The sequence below is a fragment of the Lycorma delicatula genome, chromosome 1, assembly GCF_047948215.1.
Source record: "Lycorma delicatula isolate Av1 chromosome 1, ASM4794821v1, whole genome shotgun sequence".
In the NCBI taxonomy this organism is placed as follows: Eukaryota; Metazoa; Arthropoda; class Insecta; order Hemiptera; family Fulgoridae; genus Lycorma; species Lycorma delicatula.
The window spans coordinates 362,811,476-362,838,372 of NC_134455.1; positions in this window are offsets into that span (position 1 = coordinate 362,811,476).

A 26,897-nucleotide genomic window follows, 5' to 3' on the forward strand; every position below is an offset into this window, starting at 1 on the left:
ACGATGAACTGAATGGTAATAATTTTATATTGTGATATAAATATTATTGAAAATAATGTAGAAAGATCCGTAATATAAGGATTCCATGCAGCCGTGAGATGTAGTGAAATCTCGACGATGGTTGAAGAAAGTAAATGTCACGCGGGTCTCTGGGATGGGGCTGAATGGGAAAAGGAGGTCTATCCGCCTCGCCCTTGTAGACCAGACCGGAGTCCGTAAATTAACCTAAAATCATGGTATGACATGTGCGAAGATTATAGATTAATCGTTATTAGCGGTAGAACCAACGGTGATCTAGAGGGGGAGTTCACATTTACCGGTTCATTTGATAGTTCGGAAAAATAGCATTGTTGCAATGCCTTTTATCATTTTAAATATTAAATGTTTAATTTACAACCACCAAGTTGTAATGCATAATGCGCCGTGCCACTTCCTAAAAACTGAAAAAATGTCAATCGCTTCAACCCGAAAATCAGAAATCGCCGAATGGCTAAAATAGAAGAAAATCGCGTACACCGAAGAAATATTAAAAGTATAACTTTTAAAGATAATAAAATCATTTAAAACAACAAATATCCATTATTAAGTAGGTGAAATTACAAAATCAAAAACTGCGACTTCCTTAATATCATGGCAATTTTACCCAGTAGATTTTATATGGGCACAAGTCAAACTCTACATTGGAGGAATAACACAATATTTAAGTTGAAAAAAATTTTATTGGTAGAATAGAGTAGATACAAATGTTCTGAAAACTTCAAAATATAATATTCAACATGTAATTAACGAAGAAAAAGCATGGAACGCAGACAGTTTATGTGAAAATATTATTGATAAATTTGAAAAACGATGTAAATACCGTAGTTCAAAAGACAACAGTTTATCGTATATTGAAGAAATACCCGAGGTAATAAATTTTTTTTTTTTTTTTGATCTTAATGAAATTCTATATAGCGGTAACATAGTTTCTTAAATTTTTTTAAGGAAAATATATAAATTCTTCAAAATTTTTGTAACTGTTCTATTATAAGTTGGAAATTTTCCCGCAATTTGTAAGTTATCATTGGATATTTTTAAATAAATCAAAGCAGAATATAAAAATAAAACCGTATAAAATATTTAAATAATCGTGTTTACTTTTTTAATATTGTTTTCGTTTTTACTTTCCCGTCTAGCGGTATAGCAGAGCTATAGCTTTAGAAAGGAAAGAATTGTAATAGATCTAATTTGAGGATAAGCGGTATTCACCAGATCTTGACGTTTTGAAACATAAAGAATCCAATAAACCAAAAAAACGGATGAAAATTTTCTGGATATTCGTGTGTGTGTGTGTGTTTGTGTGTGTGTGTGTGTGTGTGTGTGTGTGTGTGTGTGTGTGTGTGTGTGTGTGTGTGTGTGTGTGTGTTTGTGTGTTCAATCTTGTACTCATATCTCTAGAACGACTGGATCGGTTTAGACAAAACTTGGTCAGAATACTTTTATATATGGGGCATTGATACTATTAAACTTTCAACTTAAAAGTTCAAGGGGGCATTTAATGTACATGGGTTTAATGTACAGCAAGATCGCCCTCATTTTTCGAGATTTCGCCTAATTAAACACTTTTTTTAAGTACATTTGTTAACAGTTAAAAAAATAATATTTTCAAAAAAAACATTTTGCAAACTCGCATCCCCTCCGGAAAAACTGGGTGGCTAAGTGGGTACACTGCGTCAATATTACCCGCTATTACTACAAGAAGCGCTAGTGTAGCACTGACGTACACCTGTTTTAGTCGACTGCTATGTTGTGACGTCACAGCTGAGCGGTAGAATTAAATAAATGAATAATATTTAAAGCGTAACGCACCGGGTTGGTCTAATGGTAAACTCGTCATCGCAGATCATATAATTTCGAAATCTAGATTTCTAAACTTTAAATTCTAGTAAAGGCAGTTAATTTAATACGTATTTCAATATTAGATCGTGGCTACCGGTGTTCTTTGGTGGTTCGGTTTCAATTAACCATACACCTCCGGAATTATAGACCTGAGACTGTGCAAGACCACACTTCATTTACATTCATACATATATTCATCCTCTTAATTTAATTTCTTGCAGTGATCCTGGAGGCTAAACAGAGAAACAGAAAAGATAAAGAAAATATATAAAGTTTTAAAAAAGTATTTAAAGTGGCCGCTAGTACCACCACACAAGCGCGAATGAAATACGGTATAAGCGTTTGCTTTAGTTAGAATCATTGAATTAAATTTAAAAAAATATTATATTTAAATAAAATTATTAATATTTTAAATAAAATTGTGTGTGCAAGCGTGTGTATGCCATGCATCAGAAGAATTATCAATTTTTTTTTAATATGCGAAGTAGTATCATCTAGGAAAATAAATGATTTTAAAATAAAAATAATTAAATAAACTTAGAAACGATAATGGATGAAAGCAAAAAAAAATAATTTTAGTGTATTCAATTTTAATTACTTTCAAATATTTTACTGATGTTCTAAACTCTTAATGTACTCTATATTTTCTTTCGAAAAAGAAAAAATCTGACTTAACGGCTTATAAACCATACAAACTGTGTAAAGTTATTCACTATACTAAGCTTTGTAGCTTAGTACTTTGCTATTTGCAAAGTACTAAGCTTGTGATGTAAATAACTGTTAATTATATAAGTTATTTGTATTTTACTTTAAATATAAAGTAAAACTATTTAAAACAAAATTTTGGAATAGTTATGAGAAAAGAATAAATAAATAAGTTTTTTATTCTGATTGTAACATATCAAATAAGTAACAGATATGCTATTATACGGATAAAAAAGTAATCTGTCCAACATTTGTTTAGCTAGATCAAAGGAAACAATGAGGATAAGAGTAGAACCAAAAGATACAGATTTGTCATAAAACAAAAATTAGATGTGATTAAACTCTCTCTAAAAGCAAGGCATTATCGGAACAGATATTTAATTACTAAAATAATTCCATTATAAAGGAATACCAATACTGTTTTTCAATCTCATACAAGTTTTTCTTGTCGCATCTATTGTTCTATTTTGACGAGCCAGTAATAATTCCAACATTTTTTTACGTTTTTAATATACCTGCATTATATTCATGTCTCTTAAAATTAAATTAATATGACGCCTATCATTCATTCCTTTTGTACCGGCAATATCGTCCTTATTAATCTTTTCTTAATGATTGCTAACATTTACAGGAACCAAACAGCAACAGTAATAATTGAAGAACATAAGAAAGAAGCCGTAATAAGAAAGGGAGTCCGACAAGGATGTTCCCTATCTCGGTTACTTTTTAATCTTTACATGGAACTAGCAGTTAATGATGTTAAAGAACAATTTAGATTCGGAGTAACAGTACAAGGTGAAAAGATAAAGATGCTACGATTTGCTGATGATATAGTAATTCTAGCCGAGAGTAAAAAGGATTTAGAAGAAACAATGAACGGCATAGATGAAGTCCTACGCAAGAACTATCGCATGAAAATAAACATGAACAAAACAAAAGTAATGAAATGTAGTAGAAATAACAAAGATGGACCACTGAATGTGAAAATAGGAGGAGAAAAGATTATGGAGGTAGAAGAATTTTGTTATTTGGGAAGTAAAATTACTAAAGATGGACGAAGCAGGAGCGATATAAAATGCCGAATAGCACAAGCTAAACGAGCCTTCAGTAAGAAATATAATTTGTTTACATCAAAAATTAATTTAAATGTCAGGAAAAGATTTTTGAAAGTGTATGTTTGGAGTGTCGCTTTATATGGAAGTGAAACTTGGACGATCGGAGTATCTTAGAAGAAAAGATTAGAAGCTTTTGAAATGCGGTGCTATACGAGAATGTTAAAAATCAGATGGGTGGATAAAGTGACAAATGAAGAGGTATTGCGGCAAATAGATGAAGAAAGAAGCATTTGGAAAAATATAGCTAAAAGAAGAGACAGACTTATAGGCCATATACTAAGGCATCCTGGAATAGTCGCTTTAATATTGGAAGGACAGGTAGAAGGGAAAAATTGTGTAGGCAGGCCACGTTTGCAATATGTAAACAAATTGTTAGGGATGTAGGATGTAGAGGGTATACTGAAATGAAATGACTAGCACTAGATAGGGAATCTTGGAGAGCTGCATCAAACCAGTAAATGACTGCAGACAAAAAAAAAAACACTAAATCAAGTTCTTTACTATTCATAACACGAGTAATATTTTTTAAAATTAAATATACGTATTTGATTTTTTTTTTTCGAAGTCAAATATAATTTTACCACAAAAGGAAAGCAATAAAATTAACAAGAATAATTTTAAAAAAGAAAGGGGTTAAAATAAAAAAATATTTTTAAATTCCAGAGATTAATAAACAAAAGGCCTATAGCCAATAGGAGTTTTTTTGTTTTTTTTAAAGAGATGGGGAATTCCATTTACGGACGCCTAAGCAGTGTCGGACTCGCTAACAGCTGCCGCAAGATGTTATTAATATGCTATGTAAAGCTGCGCACTACCGACTAAACTGCCACCCCTGGCTGCCATTTTTCCTGGAACCGCTAACGAAGCATTCCTTCTGTAAGGGGGGTTACACGCCCATTCACACACTCATACGTCATAATGCAATCGCATCATAAACGAAAATCAACAGAAACACATCGGTTACAGCAAACAAGATACATCAAGATACAGAAAACAGATTATGAAACTACATACAAAGAAAAAAGTCACACAATATATACAAATACAAGAGAAGAAAAACTCAAGAAAACAAGTCTCACAACAGTATAAAGATAGAAAAATTATTAAAAAAAAAAACAGCAAGAGCATAAAAAAACAGCGGAAAAGAGATAATCATTAATATTACACGATCAGTGCAACAACACGACACTAAAAATGAATACATCGGACAGCAGAAAAAAATAAAAAATGAATCTGAAGCCAAAAAGCAAAACCTCACAAGGGCCAATAGTACCTAAGAAATGTTATAATTTTAATTGTCTACGTGAATAAAAAAATTTTACGTAACACTGATTGGTAAGAATTTTAGTTTACGATTAATTTTTTTTCCTGTTTAGCCTCCGGTAACTACCGTTTAGATAATTCTTCAGAGGATGATATGTATGACTGTAAATAAAGTGTAGTTTTGTACAATCTCAGATCAACAATTTCTAAGATGTGTGGTTAATTGAAACCCAACCACCAAAGAACACCGGTATCCATATCTGGAATTCAAATCCGTATAAAAGTACCATCATAGTAAAGGTAGTTACTATGATGGTATACATTTACTAAACGTTGTTTTGTTTAGTATAAACGTCGTTTAGATTAAATAATAATAATTATTAAGTGGACAGCAGATAAAAATGTGTTGATTGATGTCTTTCTGTAAGAGTAAAATAAATATAACAAAAATAAATTAAATAGTTATTTTAAAAATATTTTTCAATTAAATTACAAACTTTTGGCCGCCTGCATGCAATACACACATTGAACAATATGTCGCGGCGGTCTTGGAAACGAGGGGAAATTTGTTTTATAAATATTCTGTATTAAGGAATTGAAGGTATTGCAGTAGTGAAAATTGGTATTTAGACTTTATTAAAAACAAGCTTAATAGATGTTTACTATTTTTCAATAATCAGTTTGGGGATGGCAAAAGAGGACAATTTTTTTTAAATGAAAACTCAGGATTTGAAGGTGTTATAGAAGTGAAAGGAATTATTTAAACTCTTCTTTAAAGACAAATTGAGATGTGTTTCATCATTTTTCAAAAATTAAAATTTGGATGGGTAAAACTTTATATGTAAATTCGAAATATCTACAATATGTAATAAATACCGATTTATTCTAGAAAACCTCACAGGTTCACTTTCTACATTGTTTTATCGTTTACAATCAATGGAAGCAGATGTTACTTTGTTGTTTAATCCGTTTTTGCGTGCACGTGAGTTTATTATTTGCTCGGTGTTTTTCTGTTTCGTAATGTTTTTAATGTCTATTTAATTCCACATTGTGATTGAAAGTCAGAAATGATTACACACGTGCGTAAGGAAACAAATTATATTCGATACGTTACATTTAAAGTAAATTTAAAAAAAATATTTTATTAAATTGATAAGATGAATAGTACGGTATGATAAGGTAAATTTATTAAATTTAATATTTATATCGAATTTACAAATTATCTTTTTTATTTATGATTAAATTATTAATTTGATTTTTAACTAAAATTTATGTTCATAGAACGTAATTCCTTAAATTCAAAAACAAAAGGATTTAATGTCAGCGAGCGCACCACCCGAACAACTATACAAATCAGTTGGAACCTATTTGGTTTCTCTGAAGTTTTTTTTTTTTTATGGTATTCATAATGCAATTATATAAATATTAATTCTTTGGCCTGTTTCGAATTGTCTTCATATCTTTTTAATAAGGATAACTAACTGCTCATTTATTCTTAAAAAAATTCTTTGGTATTTAATTTCGTTTTTTATGTATTCTAAATTAATGCGTAATGCAAATTGAAAATTTAAATTTCAATGGTGTGATGATACCACACAAAGTGGTACCAATTGTAGTTAAAGGAGCAGCATGTCTGTTCCAGGCGCTATCGTATGAACGCTATGTTTGGCATTCAAGTACTGTTTACTGAGTGCACCAACAAATAGTTATACAAAGGAATTAATTCCTAATAATATCCCGTGTGAGTAATAGTGACAAAAATGTGATTGGTGCATATTTTCGTAACATATCATGACCTCATATTTATGGCGGCTTTTGATTTCTGCATTAGTTTATCATAAGGATGATAAACTATCATAAGGATATGGATAGTTCTAAGTTTATCATAAGAGGCGAATTTTATTCTGAATTCATTACCAAAAATTATCGGTTTTTAAGAAATGTTTTTCAGGTTAATTTTTTAATCCTTTCGCAATGGGCAATATTTCTTTTAAAAAATTATTCAAGATATTCACTATGAATTTTAGAAAGTCTACGATATTAATGGTGTAATATCGAAAAATATATCCTTTTTGGTGAATATCAAAAACAATTTGTTAAATTCTCAAATTTTTTCTTCTGTATTAACTGTTGAAAAATTTATTTAAGGTTAATACTTGATACTTTATTAAAATTTATATTGGAACGGAAGTGACCAAAATTTCCTGCTCCTGAAAATGAAAAATATGAAGTAAAGGATTACGAAAGTGGTCAGCTAAATAGCTGGTACGAGGTGGTATGAAGAATTCTGGAGTTTTCTGTATTCCAGAGAGTTCCAACTGTTGTACTTCTCGCTGTCCACTTAGAATACTGTCAATGAATTAGTTTTGACTCGAATAACTTGGCAGATAAACTGAATAACCCTCCTAAAAATACCTGTAAGTCATTTCTATAAGCTATGTAAAAGTGATGTCTTCCCAAAGACTCTTCTTATTCTATTAAATTATTAAGTTCCTACTTATTTTGAATGGAAAAACAGCAGCTTTTTTAAGGAGAAAATAGGAAACGAATGGCAAAAATTAAACTGATGTATAAAAGGATCACGCAATAGAAACGTGTATATTATCTACCAAATTTAAATAAAGCTTAATTTTTTTCTTCCTCTTCATAAAAGAATTAATATTAAAAAAAAATCTAATGGTTCCTTTTTAAAAATTAATTTTTTTTCCTATCACCCCTGGACCGGATCTGCAGTCATACACATGACTCAGTCCAGGGACGTGTCCTTGCGACTCTAACGGGCCACCCCGCCTGCCGGCAGTATGTCCGACGTGGTAGGTTGGCCCGCCGGTTCTAGATCTTGTTATTTTAATTTGCCTGCCTCAAACTTTAGATGGGAGTAACCGGACCCGGCTATATCGTTCCCGGGATCCCACCCCATCCTTTTCTCCATTTTTTTTATACTCGGGGTGTTGGATGTCGTGCCTCCTCACTGCCCCCCACCTGTGCTGGCAAGGACGAACGGCAGCTAAGTAAGGGGGCCCTTCTCCCCCATATCTTCCATCCGGGAGTCTGCCCCCCTTCTTTGTATTCCTTTTCTTTCCTCTTTAGGATGACTGCAATTAGCTTCTTCATGTTTATCCATTTATTCCCGAAAATCCCGTAAATGGAACAGCGGTTTCAGGTGTCATCTATCAGAGATTACAATTTAACCTAACCCCATCTCATCATGAACATACAAATAAGGTATGGTAGGGTAATATAAAATTTATTCTAGATACGAATTAAAAATCCAATCGTGGACAACTAGTTTTACATAAAATAACAATTTTAATACATATTTGATATTACCACTGTTAAATAAGTTACACGCAACCTGAAAATCATTTTTAACTATTAATTTGGTTTTTGTGAACTTAACAATGAGACATAGTTAATGACTATTGCGACTGCAAAGTCACTTATTTCCAATAAAATGTTCTTACAAAATGAAAACTGAAGTGTATTTTAATTTTTCTTTAAATTTATAATAAAGAGAATACAAATCATACCTACGAATAACAGGCGACCTGATTAAATAATCAAGGAAAGTATTGGCAGTACTTGGTGGGGTACGGTGTGTGAGGGGTAAACATAAAGCACAACCCACAAAGTAGGATACTTTAAAGATACGACTATCCAAATTCATGTAGCAGTTCGTATGGCTTTTGAGAAAGAAATAGCCGTATGTAGGTAATATTATTTCCCGTTGCGGAGAGGAAAAACAAATAGTAATTCCTTAAAGGGAGTAGCAACCCCATCATTAGAAGTTTTGAGAGCACAACTTGATACCTGCAAAAAACCTTTCTCGGTAATGTATTAGACTATGATTACTAAATGGTTTTAAGCAATGGAAAACTACATTTATTTTCCGAGAAAATGTTTGTTCCTCATTTCATTATATAATTATCAAATGTATAAAAGGGTGATATTAATGATGAAAACGTTTTCATATTTCAAAACTGAGGGATACTAGGAGGTAGGAACAACTACGTACCTACAAAATTATTTGTGTGCAGTGTGTTCGTAATTTTTCTCTACCAACTTAGATTCTATATAATTAATCAAACTTAAATAGAAAGGTGGATGGAAATGGGATAAATGAATTTAATATAAGATTTTACGAGAAAAACTGTGGCGAAAATTGTTTCTTGATAAATGCCTTCGTTTTGAGTTATAAGCAATAAAAATCACAAAATCTTTAAATCTTTAATCGTGATGAAAGTAAAACAAAGTGAAACGCTTTAAATTAAAAAAAAAATATTATAAAATTATTTCATGGCTTCCTTTTTTTAAGGAAAACCTAGTTGTTTTAAAGCTAATATTTAATAGTGAGGATTTATTCTTTAAGGAGAAAATAATTTGAAGATAAACAAGTGAAATATTACTAAATAGTGATTCAGTAATTTATGAGTAAAGGGGAAAATACCAGAAATAGTAAAGTTTTGTTATGTAAGTAGTAAAATTACAAGGATGGATAAAGTAATGTCCATATTAAAAGAATTGAATAGGACAGTAGGAAAATGTAAAAGAGGCTTTTGAAATACTACTACGGAATAATGGTGAAAATTATGAGGGTCGATAAAATATAAAATGAAGTCTTAGTCCCATTATATAGTCAAGCGTATGGTCCGCCCTCCACTCACCCCGTGCAGGTAAGTGACGCTTTTCTTATGTGATTTTTATAGAGTTCAATGGAGAGACCCTTGTACGCTGAAGATTCCTCCGCGTGCCCTTCCCCATACATATCAGTTAGTTTTTTAAACATGTTGTAAATTGCATTTTCGACCAAACAGCCATTTGATCATCATTTCTTTTATAAAATTTTTATTGTTCAATATTATTATAAATATCGATACTGAATTGTTAAATAATATCGGTCGAAATTCACTTCGAACTCAATCTGATTTGTGGGATCCATAATTATATTAATATTTGTAATAAAACTTTACTTACAATTATGATTTTGTTTTTATTTTTATTGAAATTAATCTGATAGCAAGTCTATGTAACCAAACCCTGTTCAAATGCGAAAATAATTAAAAAATTTGAAATTTAAAAAATAATTAAAACTTGAAGATGAAGATTGATGTAATTGAAGATGAAAATCAATGTACAAGGGTTATTCCGGAAGTACTCTTTCCGTCACAGATCAGGTATTTATGACCAAATAACTGTGATATTTATCATATGCTCCTTTGCTAAACGTTCTGTCAAGTTTTTCGTCTACATAGTGCTTGTTTGTTGCGATAGAATAAAGCAAAAATGTTTTGTGTTTGCTTGAAAAGGTGAATTAAATTTCGAGCTGTTGTAAGGTATTATTTTTTTTAAGTTTAATCCCGACAAACAAACAAAAAGAGTTAATTTCAATTTAAAGAATTCTTTCCTTTAGTTTTCATTTGTAAAAATGTCGGTTTCTGATTTAAATACGATCGTAGATCGGTTCAAGATGGTGAAATTTTAAATATTGTTTTGGTTATGAATAAACATCGAGCTCAAATGGTGTTGCATGTTTTAACAATCGATCACTAATACATTTCATTCAGTATGTCTCAAGGGTGTTAGACTAATTTTGATATTATTAAGTTGAGTTTCTTTTACGTTTTTTTACAAGTAGATGAACCATAAATTCACCGCTATACACCAGAGAGAAAAATGTAGATGGAAGCAGGTGAAAGTAAAAGAAACCAAAATCTATTCCATTTTCAGAAAATTCATGAGAGTTTTTTGGAATTCTCCTGGTATATTATACATAGGTTAGGGGTTAAAGACAAGATGATAACCGGTGAGTATTATTTTTCACAACTGAATTGAAAATTGATATTTATACTAAATATTTACATCACCACCATAATGCTCCTACATGCACACACACACATTTCTCAGGTAGTCGCTAGAAAAAATGAATGAAAATGCTTCCACATAAGTGCTTGTACATGCCTCGTAGTCACCGCAATAGTCTTACTGATTAAATCCTTTTCCTAAATCTACCAAAAAAAAATTACTTATTAGACGATGATTCACTTCAAATGATTGGATTAAAGCTGAAGCTGATTCGGTGTATGAAGCAAGCGGTTATTTCTAGAGTTGAACAAATCGCATTATAGTGAGGGTTAAAAAACCCTAAATTTAGAATTTTTAAATAAAAAATTCAGAAAGTCTTTGGTTTAAATATTTATAGCAATTTAAGTACGTTAACAAAAGATTTAGTGTTTTTCGTCACTGCGAGAACCCTCCAAATAACGCCGAGAAAGCAGCATTTATACTTCCTTTAATAACTAAAGGATGTACATAACAAAATCTTTGCTTAAGTTTTCTCATTTTATACAATAATATATAGCCACTCGTAATGTTCTTATTCTTCTATTTCTTACCATAAACTGATAAAGTTAATATCATCGAATAGGGTAAGGGGATGGGAATTGTCAGCTTGCTACGTAACAGGCCTTAAGACCAATAATAGAAGAGAGTAATACTATTTCTCACAAAGAAGAGAAAAATCAATGGGAAACTTTCTATTTTTTCTGGTATTTGAAGGATGTCGTATATATATATATATATATATATATATATATATACATATATCTCATTTATCCTGAAAGATTGTAGGATACCACAAACCCACGTCTCTCAAGAGATATCGATATTTGTGACAACTGCAATTACAGTATTTCGGCGACATTATGAGATCGCGTTTCTTTTTCTCAAGCAATCAAAACATTGGTTCGTAACTTTGAAGAAATTAGTTCGGTTTAGATAAAACATAGTGGGCGTGTATTGCCTGTATGTACACCAGAAAACACTGATGCCGTGAAAGCTGTAGTGGAAAGGAGTCCTTACCATTGGTCGTTCGGTGCTGAAAATTGCGTCGTCATTGGAACTCAAAAGTCGGATCCTGCAAAGAAAACTCCATAACCAGAAATTTTATCCTTACAAAATTCAAATTGTTCAATAACTGAAACCTAACTAACGGTTGTGTATTGCGTCTACAGTTTTGTTTTGTGAAAAACTCTTGTGTAAAATCAATGAGAATGCTACCTTTATTGAAAATCTTTGGTCTCAGATAAGGCTCATTTTCACTAAAGTGGATACGTGAATAAGCAGAACTTCCGCTAATGGGCACTAACAAATCCTACTCAGCCTCATCAGTAACCGTTACATGGCGCTAAACTTACTGTATGGTGTGCAGTTTCGTGTGGTGTCGTGTTGTGAAAGGCTCTTACTTGTTTGAAAATGAAGGGGAGTTTGCTGTCAGTGTGACGTATAAACGTTACATCGACATGCTAGAGATATTTATTGCTCCTAGACTCCGTTCTCTTCCAAATCATTACCTTCAACAATCCTGGTTTTTACAGAACAAAGCCACCATACACATTGCTCTACAGTCTGTGCCGCAGTGAGAAGTTTGCTTGGGATCGCATAATTTCAAGAATTGCTAACATCTCTTAGCAATCCTTGGTAAGGATTGGAAGCGATGTTCAGTCTACGACTCTTTTATGGGGCCATCTGAGGAACATTGTTTACCAGACTAGAAAACTTGCCCAGCTCAAAACACAGATTGAAGAAGAAATCGCCAACATCTCGAAGAACACATTGGGCCACGCTATGTATAATTTTCATAATCATCTTATTAAATGTGTACGCGCAAGTGAACAGCACTTAAGTAAAGTAATTTTTTTTAAATAATTTATATTGAAATTTCTACTCTTGTAGAACATATTTTCAATATCAAGTAAAGTTAATAACTTTATTTACATTTTCATTATTTATAATTTTTTAAAGATTTGCCGTTTGTCTGCGCCACTCTGTATATCAGACATATTAAATGAGTTTTGGTTGTCCCATGTATATCCAATACATTGCATATATTAAGGATATTATAACAGCCGTATATAAAACTAAAACAGAGTACTGCAAGTACATTGATTTGCTGTAATCCTGATTAGAACTGATGTATCTAGGGGTATCTGAGTAGAAAAGCTACCCAGAATATCATTATTAGGTAATTCTATTTAACTGCAGTAGATGAAGAAAAAAATTGGAAAATATAAACATATCAACAAGAATATATGACAGTAAAAAAAACTTGAGGTTAAAAATTAGAAAATTATGGGGCATAAAGTATAAACTGGTTACCTAACTGATTGCAAAAAAAACAAAATTGTATAAAAAGTTTCGAATAAAAAATGTATTATATATTGAATTATTGTTGTTATTTTGCTTTAGACAGTTGAATTTTTGAATTGGAAAATTTTTTATAAGACACTCTAATTTTAAGGTCACTGTTAGATTGATGATATTGTAGACTAAAAAAGTATACTTTTTATTAGATTAAACGGTAAATATTATTCTGATTTGTTCTATTATGGTAATAATAAGAAGCCTAATTCATTTTAGTAATATAATCTTCTTTAAATTAAAATAATTCTTGAGATTTAATTCACAATGCTCTTTAAGATTATCTGCGTCATTATGTCAGAAAAGGTACCTTACCTTTTCTGACCTACAATTATAATGTCCTACAATTTAGAATCGGATCATACATTTTATAGAGGAAGAATGGTATAAAAATCTCTTTAATCGTTCAGTCGTCCCGTGTATAAATATATAACTTATTGTATAAGCTTAATATCCCATTACGTTCGCTTTATGATTAGCAGAAGGATGGGTAAGTACAAGGATTATGCTGAATTTGCAGTTGTTTATAGAAAATTATATTAGATTGTATCTAGTATCTCTACTTGAATGCTGTGTTGTTAATTCTCATCTTGTCGTATGTAATTTCATGCAATAATTCTCTTTCTGTTTAGCAGTTAGTTGTATTAATGTTGTTAACAAATAGAGCGGAAGAATATGCAATTCTGCTTTTATTGATTTTAGGAATAAATATTAATGATGGGTATGTTGAATATATCTAACAAACGAAAATTAAAATATTTTTATGATTTCAAAAATAATTTCATTTTGTGTATACTTAGGTATGTAAAAAAGAATTTATAAAATTAAAAACCGACGGAAAGAGTACATATACCATAATTTTAACTGTGAGTATAATAATGTAAGTAAAGCCTTCCACAAACCGGCGAAAAATATTTGCCAATATAACCACAACAAAAAATTCCGCGCAGCCCACCCAAAGAAAACATTGAATTTATTCGACAAAAGGGTTATAATATTGAAGAAAATATCAAAAATCGATTATTTTAAGGAATAAAATAGAATGGGTTCCCGATGTTAAGTTAGAAAGAAACGAATGTAGACTAGTTTATTCTATTATCTCACAGCTATAAAAGAGTGAGAGACCCTGTTTTGGGAATATTGAATGAACATTTCTAGTTTGAGGAAATCCTAATTACAAACAGCATCTGATTTTTCCGTATATTTTTGTAATATTAATAGGGATAATTATTTAAAATTGGATATTTCCATATAACTTCTAGCAAATGTGAAAAAGAAAAGACATTCTTTTTAAAAATCGATTTCTCAAGTATCAAAATATCTATAAAAATAATAGCACTACCGTCAGTGAAATAAATCCGCAGCAAGTTTATTCGTAGTAACCCACCGGGTTGGTCTAGTGGTGAACGCGTCTTCCCAAATCAGCTGATTTAGAAGTCGAGAGTTCCAGCGTTCAACTTCTAGTAAAGCCAGCTATTTTTACACGGACTTGAATACTATATCGTGGATACCGGTGTTCTTTGGTGGTTGGGTTTCAATTAACCACACATCTCAGGAATGGTCGAACTGAGAATGTACAAGACTACACTTCATTCACACTCATACATATCATCCTCATTCATCCTCTGAAGTATTATCTAAACGGTAGTTACCGGAGGCTAAACAGGAAAAAGAAAGAGGTTTATTCGTAGTGAATTCACATGCTTGTCTCTAGACGGCCGTGCTGATCTGACTATGAATATAATCTGCTACGTAGGAAGGCTCTTCAAATTTTCACAAACAAAAATTCTGATACTGGAATATTCCAGGTAGATATGGTAACTCTTATGTAAATGAGTCAATTTTTTCTTAGAAAGTTCTTATATAAGAATAATAATAATCTTTTTTTAATGTAGTATTAATTTAGTTTAAAATTACATGATACAAAAAAGCAAAAATTATAAGTTTTATTTCATATCTTGTGTTCATTTACAAAGCTAACTGTTCCATTATTATCACCTTCATTTAAAAAAGTCATTTGTTAATCAAAATATTATTTAGAATGAAACAAATGAAATTCCGTATTTATTGATCTAGTATAAGAGAGAAAGTAAAAACGAATTATTTTATTGCGAAAATGATTCACAAAAATAATTAATTGTTTAATATTACAGTTAAGCATTTTTAAGAACATACTTAACACTATGAATTTGTTTATAAATATTACAATCAATTTTTACTTTATCTGTATTACGCTTTTTTTTTGTTAGGGTAGCGGGCATAAATGGCTATGGTTCATTAGCCCCTTCCCTGAACTAAAACTATTCCATCCTGATTAAAAATAGCGATCAAATCAAAAGATCTTGTTAAACAGACTTGTCAGAGACAATAAAACTCAAAAAGAACACAAGATGAAAGGGATGCACGGCAAGGATCCCATGCATCCTTGTAAATATGCAATTTATTTCTAAAGAAAAGACCTCAAAACTATAAAAACAGTTGTATAGGACTAGCAATTTAAAAAAAAAATCCTCAAAATAAATTCTTCAGTAGCTTAAAAATATGCTTTATTGTCTAAGTTTTCCCTTAGGCCAACGCTTCTTATTTATTTTCTCCATCCTCTTGACGGCCTCCATCTCTAAAGAAAGGGTTTCTGAGGTCTTGGAGAGCGAATATTTAACCATCTCTGATACCACCGATGGTGATTGAGAGGATATTTAGCGGCTGGTATTGGGATGATAACGGTTCAGGTCAAGTCTAAGCCGGATGCACTCCTCTCTGAAATTTAGAGATCGCTGAAGTAATAGCCCTCTCTTTTGGAGACCTCTATGCTTTCGGGTGCTCCTCTTCTATTCGGTCAACTGTCTCATTTTCGACAATCGTTATCTCATCATCTGGCTTTCTTAAATGCGAAATTTCATCATTTTAACTTCGGTTTGTGTTACATTAGATTAAGATCTCTGTATTTTTATAGCTACATTTTCTTTCCCACTAGGACTGCAGAGAGGCTCTTTACTGGCTCGAAAAGAACTCTTTTGCTTCGCAAGATCTGATCTCCTCTGTATTGGTATTGGGTTGCTTTCTCTGGTTAACCAACTTTTCAGTTTCTTATTCGTAATACTTTCAACCATATTAGCTAAGGCTAGTGCTACCCAGAGATTACGACTTTCAGTTTGAAAGAAGTTGCAGAAACGACAGTAAATTGTGCATAAGACGTTATTACTTTTTGCGATTAACTATTTACAACCTTCCTTACTTCGAAGTAGCTGACCTTTTATTATGGTCTTTACCTTCTGAACTGCTATTACTTCCTTGCACATTAGGCAGTTTCGAGATCTGTTAGATGATGTCCATAATAATTGACACAGATAAATCAAATTTGACCTATTCACGGGTCATTCGGATGCGGTGGGTCACCACAAGCATAGTTGCACTGCCTTGCACGTCGTGCTGGTGTATATCCGTATCTATGATATCCAAACCACTGGTATAGAGTCGGGAGAAAAGGACGTACAAAACTTCTAATCTGTGAAAACCAGGCTTTTTTTTTCCGTACACTTCAATTTATTAAAAGAGAGGACATGCGATACGGAGCGTACAACTCCTCCGTTGAATTGTGTGTTCAATCGTCGATACGCTACAACTCCTTGTTCAGTATGTTCTAAAAGAAATTTTCTCTTCTGTGCAGCTCAACAATTCCTTGCACACGATTAATCCTTTTGAGGTACTTAGTACCATTTGGTGCAGTCTATTTAACACTGCTAACTTCTTAACTTTGAATATCGGTGACTATTATAAATCATTTCTGATTTGAGCTGGTTTCGACAAACAGCCCATTAGAAATCTTTCTTCTCTTCTTTACCTATACTTCTGCAACTTCCGTGATGTCTAGAGCTATCTCGAAGGACTAATCTTAGTGAAAGTCTCTTCACTCCTCTATAATATTTTGACTTCGCTTCACTATGCCAAAACTTGGTTTGATCTCAACTTTCTACATCGATGAATTCTACGCTCTTCCTTCGTTTCATTGTAATGAAAGAGGCTCTCTAGGACGAGGATTTTATCCCGCCCCTCTGTCACAGAAAGTGTGGAAATATAAAATCCATCCAATAAATATGTCAGTCATGATGTCGCAAAGTGTGGGTGGATGGTTAGGCTTGCCATAGATCATTGATCCTGCTTGGATTCCTCCAGTGAAACGCTTTCCAAAGATTATACCAGGGCTGGAGAGTCAGGTGCCTGACCTAGTATACCACCCAGTATCAATATGAATTAAAATAATTTTTTTTACCTGTTTAGCCTTCGGGAATCAACGTCAGGTATTACTGAAGGATGAAGGAGGATGTTATGTATGAGTGTAGTCTTGTACAGTCTCAAGTCGACCATTTCTGAGATATATGGTTAATTGAAACCCAACCACCGAAGAAAACCGGTATGCACGATCTAGTATTCTAGTAGTTAAAAAGTAACTGCCTTTACTAGGATTTGAATGTTGAAACTCTCGACTTCGAAATCAGCTGATTTGCGAAGACGCGTTTACCACTAGACTAATTCGGTGGGTTTTGGATTACCTTATCCTTGGTATATTCCCGAACAAGGGCCAAAGTGACCGAATCACGTTGAACAGCGCAAGATTTTGGTAGAACAAGCCTATATTAGCGTAGCTCAACCAGTCTTCACTTCCGCAAAGGGAAGAAGCCCTCCCCAACACACACTGCTGAACGTTGGGAAAAACAAACATGGTTATATATCCCCCTCCATTGTAAGAAGCATAACCGCAACCATGACAACTCAGACAGCTAAGGACCGTCACTTCTCGTACCCCACAAGGGTTCCTGAACAAGACTATTTCCCCGACAGCTGACATAAGAATAGATGTCAAAGTAACAAGTCGTTGCCCACCCGATTGTGTAAGAAGATATAACTTTACGGGCCTAGGGTTGGATTTTATCGACGGCTATTTAAATAAAATTGTTTTAATTGAATATTTGCAATATGTATTCATTTTATTATTTCTTGTTTATTGTAATTATTTATTTTAATAAAATATCTGCATTACTACTCTCCGTAGTTTGCTGTCTCTTTATTCCGAAAAAGGTAATACTTAATATTACCAAGAAGCCAATATTAATATTGAGAAAAATATTTCTTATAAATTACTTTTTTAATGTTATTAGCTTTAAAACTTACCTCCCGAAATTTTTTGTTCAAAGATAAGCAACCGTTTTAGATTGAAATAAAAATTTAGAAACAATTCCTCTACTAGATTAGGACGGGGGGGTTTACTTTAATTCCTTCAACCAAAATTATTAAAACATTTTGTTAGTTGAATTCGGCTATTATTTTTGATTAAGAAATTCTCATCCAGCAAAGATTCCATATAATTAAAGATTAGTCTATTCTTGCGTAAGCTGTGAAAAAATATTATAAAAATCAATCAATATTCAATTCATTTTTACGAAGCACAATTACCAGAGAAAATTTGAATGCCTTATTCAGAATAATTTACAGGAAAATAAACTTCATAGCAAATGATTACATTTAAAAAAAAATTCTGTGTTAAACATAAATGTGTAACCGGTTAATTAAAACTATACAAATATACGAATATATTATTTAGTTTTTTAAATTCAAATGCATTAAAATCAGGAATATAAACCGCGAAATTAATATAATAAAACCGTTTTGATTTGGTTTTGTAATACTTAAGCTAATACGATTAAATAATTTAAAAAGTTTCAATTAGTAAAGAAGAGACGAAGGCATCTATAAAGTTTGAAATATAAGTATTACACTTCTGGCTTTCTACTACCACCTGTTTGCGGTTCAAGCAGAAAACGAAGAAACTAAGTTAAAGTTGGAGTAATAATCATAACTGTTCCGTTAAGTCGGGGTACTTATGGTCACAATTTATGAATAAGGATTAACAGCTAACCTTGAATTTCTTTTTACAATTTTTGTGGTCTAACCTGCGATCTGTAAAAAAATGCGTTTGACGAACTATGTTTTAACAAAATTAATGTTTATTGGGTTGTATGTAGAGTATTAAAACATTTATGGTAACTCTTAAGCAACGTTTTAATGTTTAAATATAAAATAATAACATTTAGCAAATGCTCCTTCCCATATATTTTTACGTTTGAGACCGCCATATATCCAGATAAGGTTCTCCATGAGGTGACAAAATAAAATAATTTAATGAAAAGGATTGAGTTTTAATACGAACATCTTTCACATTTTGATGCAAACAGCTTCAGTTTTTGACAACTCCAATCAAAATGGCGGTCATTCAATATTTTTTACAAAATGAATTTATTAATTTTCTAAATTGTAATATTATTATTTTTTAGTTATTTTAGTCATTATTTACTGTTATATGCTTTTCATAAAAAAAATACTATTTCCAAACCAAATGTGAATTTTTAATTTTGATTTTAAATGAAAAAATCTTTAATAAATAACAGTCATTTTAATTTTGCTTAGTACTTATTAATGTTAAACAATATTAGGAAAGAGTGTGGGAAGCACGGACATGAGCTTCACTATTAGGAAGAGGTGCTTTGCCCATAACTTGGCGTTTTTATTTAGTAGTGTTAAAGAGTTAAGTTCACTCGTTCAACAACATGTGAACACGAAGGTTGAAACCAAACAATTATCTGATAACAGTAAGGGCAGTGTACACATGCTGGAGGTATTTTAGGAGGTTTTTGATGAGGCTGAGGAGTCTCAGAGGAGTGGGTCTGTTCAACCGAGTATGGTAGAGGAGGCGACTCAGACTTACTTTGTCATTTCGGGCCTATTTACACAGACTCCAGATAGGGGCCTTCAGCGGACGGTAACGGGGTCGGGCGATGACCTCCGACTAGCGGTGTATGATGGTGTTATCTCATCAGGTCTTGTGCAGCTGGTTTTGAGGGTCTGACCTGAAGATGTGTTTCTATTCTCTACCTTCGTGAAGGATATTGCCGGATTGGAGGGAGGAACTGGTCTCGCCTGGGTTGTCGACTTGGCAGCCGGGCCTGATAATCCGTACCTACTGCAGACGTTCCGGAAGGTCCCTTGGATCCGGGACTTGGCCTGTGCGGGCAAGTTATTAGTACTGTGCGAGACAGGTATTAGTATAACAGTTGTCTACCCTGCCCTCTCTGAAGATGGCGACGAGTGTCAGCTTGATCTTGAGCGCCATTGTAACTGACATCCTTAACTACTGACTGGTTAAGGATATGGACGTGCTGACGACAAAAGAAGAATTCATTGTGGGATTTTGCAAGGTAAAGTGGGAGTCGCTTATAATTGATATAATATCCAAACGCCGGCCTGTAGAGTAACGCAGGTGGCCTCGGTAGCGGTGCCGCCCACCCTTGCGGAAAAATTGTCAGATGAGCGGATTGGGTGGTGGCCTGTAGAGTTACACGGAGCATCTTCGATGACCTATGTTTCCGGTGCTGGAGTCCAAGTCATAGGGCTCAATCTTGTCGCGGCCCGGACAGGAGGCACCACTGCTTTATCTGCGGACAGGCCGGCCACTTGCGGAAGGCCTGCAAGCGGGAAGTTTAAGGATGTAATTCTTCAATAATCCACAATTAAACAAAAATTGAATAACTAATTTAGCATATTAGATATACTTATTGAATCATCATTAGATAATCCGTGTAATTCTCTATCTTTAGCATGGTTTATATCAGTTGCATCATCCGATTCTTGGCACTCATTGATATGTATAGATATAACCCAAATATCATCATTAAACGTTTTTAAATTCATTTTTCACTCTTCAAGAACTATAATATCAGGTATATATTTACTTTTTAATCTATTGTATATATGTATTGCTTCATAACTGGCCTTGATCACGTATGGATCAAATGATATCCCTCAGTAGACATTGTTCTTGAAAAAGTGACGTATGCTTGACCAAATGTAAAAATATTATTACCAACATTTACGAAGGCATTTTTTATACTCATTCCTTGTGTACAACACATAGGAAATTTTTCATGACGAAAACTTTGTCCATCAATTCAAATTTAACACTTATTCGTTCAAATGTACGTTTTTCCTCAGAAGATAAAGTAATCGTTACTTGTTGAGCATAATTTTTAACATCGTTTCGTTTTATAATTTTTACAATACCTACGGTTCCATTAACCAGTCCTTTAGAAACATAGATATTTTAGTCAACATGACTTTAGCACCAATTTTTATAGTAATGACCTTAGGAAGACCTCTAGTATTGGAACAATTTTCATGATCTAATTTTAAAGTTTTATCGATCTTTTTCTGAAATAGGTTGCACAGTCTTATGATTCATTAATCTTAAGCAACTAATTCAATTTTTTCAGAAGAGGTGGCTCTTAACATTTCATTTTTTAATGTTTCGCACATGTAACGAGTTGGTAGAAGTTATAGTTATAGTTATAGTTGGCAGAAGAATAGTTATATTGGTAGTTTATCGATATAATTGCACAATTCGATCAAATTTTTATAGTAATCAGTATTTAAAAAAAAAAATTTCTAGAATTAAATTGTTTAAGATCGTCATTGTTCAAGTAACCGATTCTAATTCGACATAGCATTTTTGAATATTTTAATTAGTTTTTTTTGTAGCATATTGATAGTCAGTTCATCGTAATGGTTTGTGACCAGTGTCACACACTGGTTTAAGTTGCAACAAACCTCCAAATAACAGGTTGTGTCGTTTTCCAAACCAACCATCTTGTTGATCAGAAGTGTCGAATATTTTACATAATCTAAGATTTATATACATGAAGTTATGTTAGATATCATCGAAATTTTATCATTAATGAATAAAAGCGTGTTTTTCAAGTTTTCTTGTATTGAATTTAATGCCATATCTGACAATGGTCTATATTTTGGAGTAGCATCATGTTCTACAGGCATATAAAAACGTCTGTGGATTGTTAGTTATTTAATATTGTGCGCAGTTGGAGCAGTTACAGCAAACCTTTATTCAATTGTAGTTTAACCCAACACTTATTGCGTTGATAAGAAAACTTTTACAGGTCCCTTCTTCACCACTACGAAAAGTCTTAAAATTTGATCATTATCGATTTCTACACATTTTGTTACTGTATGGTTTACGTTTCTGATCTTCAAATAATTGCGCAAGAATATTGTCCATCTCAAAATCTTCCAAATTGCTGTTAATTTCTCTGTAATCTTTCATTGTTTCATCGGCCTCAGTAAGGTAACATTCTAATGATTCATCGATTATTTCCAAGTCCTTTTCGGACACTTCTATTTTATTTTTAATCATTTCCTCAATCTGCTCAAAAGCCTTTTGAATTTCCACTAGTCTTTCATGGTACGCCATTGCTTTTGGTAAACTATGTTGTAGACTTTGAAATGACTCTGCTTTAGAATCCATCATTCAAAAGTTCTTACTTTCTCCAGGGTTTGAATAACAACAATCAACTGTAATAGTATTTTTCAGGTTTAACATCCACATTGTATGTGTACTGATTTACAAGACATGGATTTAAACGTTTCTTGATAAATTTTCTATTTGGTTGCATGTAACATTCTCTATTGAAATTTGCGAGTCTGTCAGTTGTATAATCTAATACTTTAACGAAATCATACAAATAGTAGTCATCCAATTCTTTTGGTCTCATAGGATAATAGTCGTCAATCATAATGGAAAGAAAATATCATTAGAATCTTTATTTAACAATTCAATTTGTTTCTTACGTTTCAATATCTTGGCCCGATCTTTGTTTATATTAACTCATCTGACAGTAGTCTTAGGGTTCGTACCATAAAGCGAATTTCCTGTCAGACTATCAGATGCTTCTAAAGCTCCCCACTCTCTATTAGTTAATGCTCTAATGCGAAATTCCATAGCCGACTGCACAATGAAGTTGAATTTTTAATAGTTTCAAAATGATCTTGGGCAATATTGCTCTTATCTCCTTTTGTTTCATATTTTGTAATGTATCTATTGATGATTTTGATTCTATCACCACACAATTGAATATCGATATTTCCTTCCAAGCAAGTAACATTGATGGATTATAATGATTAATGTATTCTTCAATTTCATTTCTTGGTAAATCATATTTCAGGTTTTCCTGCTCTCAATGGAAGAAACAACATCTCTCAAAACAAGAGTATCAGTCTGAGGTCGTGGAAAACCAAATCTGTAAACCTTGATGAAACCTCTTATGGTTTTTTTATTACGTTGGCAATAAGAATTGTTATTATGTCTTTGATGACACGTCGGTATAAAGTTGGCGAAAGAGATTTGTTTAGAACATATTTCTGTGTAAATTCAGCAACTTCTTCATTCGTAGATTCCCCTGTGATAGGAGTATTTTCCACCCACAACAATAAATGAAAATGTTGCGTTCCTCTAATTTGATATTCCCACCGCCAAAAGTAGTGCGTGACTTTTCCTAAAGGATTATCTTCCGAACAAACGAAGTCCAGCATAGCATGCAATTGAATTACGATAAATCTTCAAACTGATACTGAATCAGCTGCGATTATATGTGCATCTGAAATTTTATCCATGTGAGGCTTGTTAACATAGCGAACATAATGTATCAATTCATGCCACAACAATTCTGCTGGACTTAAAGTGAAAAATTATGTAGCAGGGCCGTAATTATGAATCATGCAAAAAAAATTACTTCTAGGAATTTTCCAGTGTTGTTTAGTATTACGAAGCCTAGAAAAAACAGTATCTAAATTAGTCTCCAATTGTTCTTCAGAGAGTAATTTCAAGTAAGTTGATGCAGTGAATTTTTTCCAGACATTCATTTTTTAATAAATTCCAGATTTTAATTGGCGATTGTTGTTATCATTAAGCAAGTAAAACAAATACTGTTTATTTAATCAAAATTGTGGATGATTTGATAGTAATTTACACGTTATGAATTCCAATTAACTTAACCGAGTTTTTCGATCTGCGTATTGACCACCATCCCCGTATAGACATAAGTCAGGGAAACACAATAAATCTAACGATTTTGTTCGGTTCCATTGGAACATTGTGTATTTCGACAAACTGATACAAGATCATTGCAGTATCATTGACAGGATAAATCGTATATTGATCGTAATACTTAACTGTATCGGATTTTTGTGTTAACATAGCTTTTTTTGGGAATATTATCAAAAGTTTCATCAGTTTCTTTCTTATCGTCGTTTGTTTCCACTTTACTACCAATACCTTTTTCATTATCATCTTTCTCTCCATTAATATTCAATACAGAGTCATCTCAATTCGTTTTTTTCCACAAATCGTTAATATTTCTGATAAAATTATTTGACGATATTCTGGATTGTTATTTCTCAACCATAATAATATATTGAGTACTTTTCTCAATTAATATAATCTCTTGTAAACTAATACTTTTTTTTTTTTTTTTTTTAATGAACTGATGGGACTTAAGCAAATTGTTTCATCTTAAATTCTTTCATTTACATAAGAGTATTTACTATTAAAACAAGCTGAAGTACATTTATTTTAAATTTTATTATTTCAACTATGTATTATAAAGTTTTTATACACTACCTAGTAATATCAAGTACTGCTATCTAGCAACGCAATTCGTAAACGGATAAGGAGAATAAAATCAGGGTTAGAAGAACAACCTACTGGGTTGGTCTAGTGGTGAACGCGTCTTCCCAAATCAGCTGATTTGGGAGTCGATAGTTCTAGCGTTAAAGTCATAGTAAAGGCAGTTACTTTTAAACGGATTTGAATACTAGATCGTGGATACCGGTGTTCTTTGGCGGTTGGGTTTCAATTAACCACACATCTCAGGAATAGTCGAACTGAGACTGTACAAGACTACACTTCATTTACACTCATACATATCATCCTCTGAATTAATACCTGAACGGTAATTCCCGGAGGCTAAACAGGAAAATGAAAGAAAGGGTTAGAAGAAGAAAAAAATTTTAATTTTCAAATTAACAAAAAACATGAAATTACGAAGATTATCACATATTTCTCGAAAAAAAAATATATTCACTAAGAAAATCTATTTCTGTGATGATATGTAGCTTTATTTCATCAAAATTATGATTTAAATTGTTTAAAATATAACACCGAAGACTGGTTTAATCTGACCAACTCGCAAATCGACATTTCAAAAACTTTTAAATTGTTTAAAATATAAAAAAAGTTTTTGAAAAGTCGATTTGCGAGTTGGTCAGATTAAATCAGTCTTCGGTGTTTCCGCCGGCGGACAAACTTTCGTCGGCGTCATTCTACCAAACGACTTGATACATGAACAATATTTCAACTGTAAAAGCATATTTACAGTAGCCGCTAGCATCCGCCACATCCGCGCTAATGAAATAAAGTATGGGCGCACGCTTTAGTTAGAATAATTGAAATAAACAAACAAAACGTTATATTTAAATAAAATTATAAATATTTAAATTAATTTACGTGTGTAAGCCGTGCATTTGAAAAAAAATCGCGTGACGGGAAAGTCCTACAACTGCGTTCTCAGCTGTGAATAAACACATTTTTTATACTAATGTAAAAAATATGTTGACAGAATGAATATTGTCTATATATTTCTTTTCTATTTACCGTTGTGTGGAGCAGGAAGTTTTTAATGGTCTATTACAAGTTTAATTACAGTTTCTTACTAGTTCTTTTATCTACAGGTTTTGTTATTTTATTTAAACTTCTGTCGGAATAGTTTTCTGTTAATTTTATGCTTTTACTCTTTTATTTTTTTCTCTGTATTATAATTATGTATTATTAATTTAATCCAACAGCTCCGGCTAGTATCATGGTTCAAAAAGTTTATTCAATATTCTACAGGTTATAAAAAACGATATAAATTTAGAAGAGTATGAAAAAATCTGTTTTGCAATTTTTTTTTAATTTTTTTCTAGATTATATATATGTATTTCCTTTAAACCGGAATAAAATAATATTAATTATTAAATCATAACTTTTTGAACAATGGTTTTATGGTTAGGAATGGATCAACTTTTTAAATATTTTTTGAGTCTATTTCATAAAAGTAATATTTCAGAAATATTGGAATTTTAGAAGTTTGTTTTTTAGAATTTCAGATTCACTTCTGCTATTTTTTGAAAAAAAAAAACATTGTTGAGAATAAGTAGAATAAAACTTCGAATTCTCCTCGCATTTATCACCTTTTTAAGAAGGATTTTTATAAATCGGTTTTACTATGTTCGTTTCGAATTCAGGAATTTCCAGAAACAAAGTTTAATCTGAATATTTTCGTTTTTTCATCAATCATTGTCAACCGAAAATTATTGGAAGGTTTTGCGGAACAGGATTTTTATTAGGAAATAAAAAATTGTTGTATGAAATACTAAATAACAAATCAAAACTTTACAAAATTATTTATTTATTTTAAAAAAAAAAAAATTGTAAAAAGATTGATTTTTTTAAAATGGTCCGAGGTAAGATGGAACCGTTCCCTACAACCTTGAAGTTCATTCACCTGGAACGTTTCTCCGGGAGTTAACCAATACTAACTCAAAAATTATACTTTCAGTAATATTCCAGTATTTTATTACCAATAAATTCTGAGGGTAGAACGAGAGAAAATTTGTCATTTCCAGCAAATCGTAACTTTTTATATTAAGGTATGGGCAAATTTCAGATGCCTAAAAATGGGGAAAACTTAAGTAAGTTAAGTTCCAAATTGATGATTGAACGATTTCAGAACATCCACCCTGTAAAAATAAAAAAAGTGTTGCTGTAAAGCCAAAAAATATGGAAATTACTGACGTGCTCTA